Genomic DNA, 8,617 nt, shown 5'->3' with positions numbered 1-8,617 from the left:
TTTTCTCTGTAATAATAAAACACTACCTGTACTTGATCCCAACTAAGATATAATTACCCCTTATTGGGGGCAGAACAGCCCTGTTGGGTTTATTTAATGGTTATATGATTCCCTTTTCTCTGTAATAATAAAACACTACCTGTACTTGATCCCAACTAAGATATAATTACCCCTTATTGGGGGCAGAACAGCCCTGTTGGGTTTATTTAATGGTTATATGATTCCCTTTTCTCTGTAATAATAAAACAGTACCTGTAATTGATCCCAACTAAGATATAATTACCCCTTATTGGGGGCAGAACAGCCCTATTGGGTTTATTTCATGGTTAAATGATTCCCTTTTCTCTGTAATAATAAAACAGTACCTGTACTTGATCCCAACTAAGATATAATTACCCCTTATTGGGGGCAGAACAGCCCTATTGGGTTTATTTCATGGTTAAATGATTCCCTTTTCTCTGTAATAATAAAACAGTACCTGTACTTGATCCCAACTAAGATATAATTACCCCTTATTGGGGCAGAACAATCCTATTGGGTTTATTTCAAAATAATTTTTTATATAGAATTAAGGTAGGAGATCTGAATTAAGGAAAGACCCCTTATCCAGAAAACCCCAGGTCCCGAGCATTCTGGATAATGGGTCCCGTACCTGTACTGTTTTATTATTCCATATAAAAAGGAAATTATTTTTTACAAATTTTAATTATTTGCTTATGGAGTCTATGGTAGACGGCCTTCCCGTAATTTGGAACTTTCTGGATAACGGATCCCATACCTGTACTTTCAGTAGCATTTACTAGTATGTTTAAAACCACTGAAATGTATAATGAATGCATATTAGAAAGCATGATTTCTATCATTGTGCAAAATCAATTTTGGGGGACAGAGATCCCCTTTAACACAGTAAGAGCTGAATGCAGAATTCTGCAGGGTGCATGTAATGGCATTTAACATTAGTTAAACATATGCACGCTTATTTCTGTATGAGTTTAATGAGAGAAGTGTTTGCAGCCCTAGAGACTGATGTAAGAGAGGCTGCTCGGCGTGACTGGCATACCTCTCTGGGCAAACACCGGGGTATCTGTGATGATCCGAAGGCTAATCAGTGTGGCTCTCCAGGCACACCAACAGCAGTTCCAATTTCAGCATGGGAGGGGCATGCATTTACCTCCCAGAATTAAAAACCTGCACAGCACACTGTATCCTTCAATCCAATGCTAGGGGACAGGACTCTAACACAAAGCTCTTCTCTCTGCTGAAAGATACGGGCATCTGTTACTGCAGGGTAAGGGACACCCCAACCGGAGAGGTACCTTTCAACTCATACATTAGGCTTAGACATTATACATATATATCTATATATATATATACAATGTTGAATTTTTGTCATTTCTTTTTGGATGTCATTATTAGAAAAGGGGCTGTGAATGCCTGAATGTAATTTGTGTCAGTCGGCTCCTGTTCTTGGCCGTGGGCACCGTGAGTGGCATCTGGGGTTAATCAGGTTAATGGGGGCATATGGAAAGTGATAGGGATGCTGGTAACTCAGGCTAAACTCTCCCAGCTCAGGGGGAATGGAATTTAAAGCAATGAGACCCCACCAGGTTGGGATATTTTAGTTTCTTTTCATCTATGTCTTCGTGCCAGAATGGCTTAGCCAGGCACTCGGGATATCTGGTTGGCACTGCACAGTTTTTTGTTTTTTTTATATATATAAATAACTTTATATGTTACTCTGTATGTCCAATGCGGAATATGTTGGCGCTTTATATATAAATGTTAATAATAATAATCATATAAATGTAATTAGTGCCTAACAACAAGCCACAAAGGCACGCAGTCACCTGAGCGACCCCTTCTGTGGGTACGCACTCAGGTGAGAGACGTCTGTCTGACTTCTATCAACCTGGTGAGACCTGAGAAAGTGTACTTGAGAGCGCCGACTCCGTAGCGCAGAATAGCAAGCCTTTATCTAACGTGAGACTTTTAGCATCCCCGTGAGTATCCGTTCCTTACTGGGTATGCCTAGGCGGCATTTTTGCACTATGCAATACACATATTTATATATTGATGCCTATTTTTAATTTTTTTGAGCTTAAAATCAGTTTTCTAGTTTAAGTGTGCAGAAGAGCTGACACTCTAAATATCATTTCTTTGCAAGCAGTTTCTTTCTGTTTAGACTGAACCCAAGAGCTCACAATCAGGTTCTTTATTTGGACAGATATCCTATGAAGTTCTGTTGGGATCCCATGCTCTTTGCATTACAGTGCCCTTTTTGTTTAGTGCAATTGTATATGATGGTTTGTAATGGAATGTAGAACTGGTGGCCCTCCAGCTAGAGGCTGTCAGGGAATTCTGGGAGTTGGATGAACTGTATTAGTCTAATTGTTATGTCTGCATTATGCTCCTTGGCTTACGCTTCCCTTTTACATGTATTCTATCTGAATTTATGTTGTTATTTGTCAATATATTGAGTATGTCAGTCTCATGAATAACTGTAGAGATGTATGGGATATAGCTAGCCAGGCAAGGGATTACAGGGGAAGGAGACTGTATTTATGTATTATTATGTTCCCATCACTTGGCATATGGATCATTTGTATTTTAATACATAACTAGGAGCTGCCATGTTGCAGAAAGATCAGCATTTACATGGCCACTAGGGGTGCTATTGCTTTTGCAATCTTCTGAGAATGCTTCTGTTGATGAAATAGTATGGCAGCTCTCTCTCATATGGTTACTTATAATTATGATCAAATGGACTCCATGTGTATTATTAACTTTCTATGTAAGGGCAAATCTATATCTATTTTAAAGAGAACCTGTCCCCCCCCCCCCTCCTCCTGGTTCCCAATATAGTTTTTGTATTATAATCACTTAACTTTAAGGGGTGCAGCAGCCCAAATAAACAGACGGACAGCCTTAAAGTCTGATTTAGACAGATTACTCCAGGGGGGAAGAGACAGTGGCAGGTTGACAGTGATATTTTGACTGCGCCTAATTACAATCGCAGTCAGAATTCCTTGGGTACCAATAGCTGTTACCTACATATTTCCCTTTATTCCTAAGAGTGAAAGCTGCCTTTGGGATCATTTTTCTTCATATAAGTTATGTTAATAGCCTAGAACTGTTTTGCTCAGCCTGGAGCCCAAAGCCTCCTGAGATGCGGCCACCTCCCCATTCAGTTGAAGTTTACCTTCTGGGGTAATTGTGCTGAGTGGCAGCAAAGGGTATTTCATGTTAATGCACAAAGTCTGTTGGGGGGGTGCTGGGAGCTATATTTTCGGATTCTCCGGTGCCCCCCTAACTTGCCCGTGCCTGCTTTTGACAGTTGACAAGTTGCAACCTGAGCTCCTATCAAAGCCCAGGCCATTAATGGGTTCCTTGTGTTTTCGAGGGATTAGGCATTCCGTTACATTTGTGTGCACAGGTTTCTGGCTATGGTTTGTTAGATGCTCAGACAGAAGCTGTTTGTTCATTTGACTAAGATGAATAAGAAAGCAAACAAGCTTTACGAGTGGAACAATCACACAAAGAACCCTGGAATAACCCCTGGCGTGAAATGTACACACTGAGTTTGCAGCTTTTTCAGAGACGTTTAACTAGCAGGTTGCGCTGTGAGCTGGCCCCACACGCACAGATTGATTTATACCGTTGCATTCATTCCAGACACAGCTGTGTGGTTGTCTGACCCCCCCCCCCTTCTCAAAAAAACCCATCCATTTGGTGGAATGGACAAAGCTCATTGGCCAAAAAACAAAAACACTTACCATCTTGGCAGATTGGTGGGTTCATTTTGCAGAATGGAGGTGCCCAATCCACCAAATGTCTATGGGAGAGGCCAAAGTGCGCTCTATGCCTTATGGACTGGTTCCCTTATTTCTATATTTATTCCAAATATAGGCTGGATATTATGTATGTTATTCTCCCTTCACACTGTTTTCCCAATTCTCTTAACTCCAAAAACTATGGTCGTTCACTAACCAAAGCTATCATTTGCTAAGTAAAATTTGCCCCCCACCCCTAGTCCTGTTCTCTGCCCCAGCTTCCTGTATAATGATATAATCTTCCAACCAGTGACCAATCGGGAAGCAGTACATCATATTGCTGTGAGCATGGGAGTAACCTGACAAGTTAGTGGGAACATGTTCTTTTTGGTTTATTGCAGTGGTTGTCAAACTTTTTCAGGCCTACCTGAAACTCCAACATTTGGCCAGGTCCCTCCTCAAAGGTCCAAACTTTGGTCAGGGCCCCCCTTAGCTCATGAAGTTGGTACTAAGAAAACATCAGTGTATCAGTCATTTAGCTATAGTTCCAATATTGTCTAAGAAAGCAAAAATGTATTCACTCATGAATTGACCATGAAGTTGGGCCTTCTGGTGTATCTAGAGATAAATAGCCATTCTCCCCAATTCTCACCCTATTTGACCTAGTCCTTCTCATCCCCCTGCCAATCCCTCCATGGAGGGGGGGCACTGCCATGGTTTGGGAGCCACTAATTTATGGAAATAAAGGTAAAAAATCTAATGACAAAACAGTTGTGAAACTTTTCAAAAAGTTTTTGCCTGAAACTATCTCTTCTGAACGTCAAATCAAATATTTTTCTTTCTACTATTTTTCATTCTACAGAAAAGTGCTAAAATGTGATTAACATTCTCAGTTAGGAGGTCCATTCCTGGTGGTATCATTGGTGCTCTAGGGCCAGCATGTGAAACAGTAGCCAGTAGAGAACCAACTATGGCCTCTTGGAAAGTAGGACTACAGAGTCTTTTTGCGAGTTTGCCCAGAATGCTATTGGAATCCCTCTAAAAAACCTGAGATATAAAGGCTACAGCTTTTGTTCCTCCTCTAGATGAGATGAGAAGCTTGTTTACTGTGTGGGTGGTAAATGTTTATGTTCTGGTTGACCTTACGTGACCTGGTTCCTCTATAGTAATTGGCTGAAATGAGGCTAAATGTTCTAGGCATAAGTTTCACTGGACAAAAAGAGAACTAGATGAGAACAATGGGAGCCATTTACTAAGAGGAAATTTCTCCAGTAGAGAAACCCATAGCAACCAGAAAGTTGCCATCATTATTCTCAAGCTCTTTCAGATGGTGGTGCAAATAATATATTACGTAATAATAAACCATCTTATTTGTCTCAAAGCTAGAACCCTTATCTGCCCATTGCCTGTATTCTGGCAAATGTCCCACAATATCCTCTGTTTTGTGTTCAAAAGTGGCAGCCATGTTGCATGAGGTATAAAACATGAAGTGGCATGTTGTGGGCCCACTGGCCTCCTCTTATTTCTCTCACCCTCTGACTGCCTTGTCACAGAACGTATTTTTGGATGGCATCTGTCCATTCTCCCGGTACTTTATGGGTCTTATCTCCTCTGCTAGTTCCATTGCTCTTTTAGCTATACCAGGTTAGTCTGTTTGCCTTTTACAGAGCAGGTTGAGAGTGAACCAATGAGCTTCCTTAAAAAAGAGTCCACAGACCTGATAAAAGGTGCATGATGGGCCATTCCCATACCCATAAGGTGTTATACACTCGTCCAGTTCTTACAGTCCTGCTGGCTTTCTCTTTCTTTCCTCCACCAATCAACCCCTGCGTATGCTGTACATGGGAGGATGCCTCAAACAGATGCCAGCCCTATCTCCCTCCCAAACTTCACAAGTTTATATATAACCTGGCCCACTAAATTGCCCACCCCACTTCCCTCCTCAACCACATCATTTTCACATTGAAAGTGATTGCAGTGATTGGGAACTTGGCCAAGATGGCGACCTATGATTCATGGTTAATCTAAGTTATTTTGATTAAGTAAGTCTTTCCTTGTCCAACTATTCATCAAACAATGGAGGCAAAGACCATCTGGTAGAAAAAGAGTCAGCAACCCCCAATTTCATTTTGCATCATGCATTGACAATTCAGAGGGGTGTTAGAGCTCGATATTTCTCAGCATTGTCAGTAGAAACCCTCCCTTCCTTTCAGGGCCGGAACTAGGGGTAAGTAGAAGAGGCAGCTGCCTAGGGTGCAACGATTGGGGGGGTGCCAGGCAGGAGCCTCTCCTGCCTACCTCTCTATTCTGTGCTTTGTTGCACTTCGTATTGCACCCCCAAACCACCCCCTCCTCGGCGGTGCGATACGAAGTGATGCGCAGGTGCAGGGGCGAGGTGGCCCCTACTTCCTTTAGACCAGTGATCCCCAACCAGTGGCTCGTGAGTAACATGTTGCTCCCCAACCCCTTGGATGTTGCTCCCCAACCCCTTGGATGTTGCTCCCCGTGGCCTCAAAGCAGATGCTTATTTTTGAATTTCTGGTAAGAAGGCAAGTTTTGGTTGAATAAAAACCAGGTGTACTGATGATCAGAAGTTCCCTCACACATAGGGGCTACCAAACAGCCATTCACAGACCATGGTGACACCCCAGGAACATTTTTATTACTTGTGTTGCTCCCCAACTTTTTTTTACAGTTGAATGTGGCACACAGGAAGAAAAGGTTGGGGACCTTTATTTGCCTCTACCTCTAGGCACAAATAAAGGCACAAAGCAGCAGATCTCTCCTCCTAGTTATCCCTCTTCGATCTTCAAAGTCATATCTTACAAATATTGGCATGAAATCCTTCACAGCTCCGGAGCTTCTGCTAAAAACCTTGCGCATGAATAGACTTTGATGCCTGCTGTGGATGAATGTGAAACTTCTGACCTAGAATATTCATTTTACTAAAGCCGAAAGCCCGTCGCTTGTATTTGTTCAGGTGTTTTCTTTAAGTGTAATTGGATTTACAGAACAGTCCGATTTTATTGGGTGTGTTAAAAATAGCCAGGCAGGTCGGTGTGGGTAGAAAGGGTGATTGTTCGATAACAGTGGAATGTCGGTGCTGGGGATCTATTTTGCTCCCAGGGAAGACGTATTGAATGCAGGTATTCAAGACATGTCTGTATCTAAGCAATCCTGCGACAGAGCAGCCTCTGTTAAAGGTCTTACCGGGCTTTTTCTCTTCTTTTTAAGATTCCAAAGCTTGTGTTTCACCATAGATAAAAATGTCCTTCTGCTGAATGATATATTATCATCATGATGAGTAAAACCCATATACATTTATTAGCTTTTGGGCTGTGGCTTGAACAAAAGTCCCATTAATCTGATTAACGATCCAGTAAATAAATTCTTCAAATTTTAGATAGCTCGGATTCCTGCCCATGGACCACTGGCGGGTTTAAGTGGAGCAGAGATATTATTGTGCAGTGAGGAAAGAGCAGCTTGGTGTCAGTTATCAGGACAACTGGGGGTCTTGTTTTACACACCTAAACATGCACACAACAGAATGGAAAGTGAAGAGCAAACCGCGAGGGCATAGTCTGGACTGTTGGAGCTATTTTTGGTTGGGTATTATTCCTATATATAAAGAACATAGCTTAGCTTACATTACGGGTGAAGACACATGGAGCTACTAGTAGCAGCAAGTTGTCGTGGCTACTAAATGCCAGAAAATACCCTGCCATAGACAATACTGAGAATTGCCCCTGGTAAAACACACGTAGAGATAGTTATTAGTGATGAATGAATCTGTTCCATTTCGCTTCGGCGAAAAATTCGCGAAACGGCGAAAATGTTGTGTGGCAAAAAAAATTGTCGCCCGCAACTATTCTTTTGTCTCCCGCGGCTATTCTTTTGTCATCCGCAGCTATTCTTTTGTCGCCGCGGCTATTATTTTGTTGCGCGGCTATTCTTTTGTCACCCGCAGCTATTCTTTTGTCGCCCGTGGCTATTATTTTGTCGCCCGCGGCTATTATTCCGTCACACAGCTATTCTTTTGACGCCTGCGACTATTCTTTGTTGACGCTGGCGACAATTTTTGGACGTGCAGCAAATTTTTCCGCAGTGAATTTTTTCATTCGTTTCGCAAAACAATCCGCCAATGGCGAAACGCAGAAATTCGCCGCAAATCCATGCCTGGCGTAACATTTCGCCCATCACTAATAGTTATCAGTAAATGATCAGCATTGTCTGTTTTAGTAGCCACAACAAGTAGCTGCTACTAGTAGCTCCGTGTGTCTTCACCCTAAAGGGGTGGTTTACCTTTACATTTACTTTTAATATGACGTAGACAACGAAATGCTGAGGCAATTTGCAATTGGTCTTCATTTTATTTTTTGTGGTTTTTCCGTTATTTAGCTTTTTGTTTAGCAGATCTCCAGTTTGGCATTTCAGCAGATATATGGTTTCTAGGGTCTCAACAACCAGGCAGTGGTTTGATGAGAGAGAGGGATATTAGTAAAAGAGGCCTGAATATGAAAGAGGCAGAAGACGAAGGCAAATAATTCAAAAACTATAACCTATAAATAAAGAAAACCAATTGCAAAGTTGCTATGAACAGGACATACTATAACATATTAAACTAATTAGGGGGTGGCCAATACGTCGATTGTGGTCCACCAGTCGATCCCTGTGGATTTCTGGTGGACCGCGATCAAGCCGGGGATGCGTGAATGCGTAGGTACATTGTGTCACATACGTACGCATTCACACCGCAATTCCGCATTCCGCGTCAACCCAGTCGATTGCGACCGGACCGAGTATGGCCACCCCTGAATGAGGTGAATCACCCCTTTGAAGCCAAGTGA

General features: G+C 42.2%; 1 protein-coding gene across 3 annotated transcripts in view; it reads left to right on the top strand.

The window, feature by feature from the left end:
• Positions 1 to 1,190: 1,190 nt before the first annotated feature.
• Positions 1,191 to 8,617, top strand: part of matn4 (matrilin 4) — a 46,212-nt gene continuing 38,785 nt past the window's right edge. For 2 of the 3 annotated variants that reach the window (XM_004918653.4, XM_004918652.4), the window contains exon 1: positions 1,213 to 1,312. The gene's annotated coding sequence lies outside the window, so the exon portion shown is untranslated. Of the gene's footprint in view, positions 1,313 to 8,617 lie in introns of all 3 variants that reach the window. The other variant, XM_002938014.5, reaches the window with a different exon arrangement.

This window comes from Xenopus tropicalis, chromosome 10 (genome assembly GCF_000004195.4).
Source record: "Xenopus tropicalis strain Nigerian chromosome 10, UCB_Xtro_10.0, whole genome shotgun sequence".
Taxonomy (NCBI): domain Eukaryota; kingdom Metazoa; phylum Chordata; class Amphibia; order Anura; family Pipidae; genus Xenopus; species Xenopus tropicalis.
This window is presented reverse-complemented; position numbering and strand designations above follow the sequence as displayed.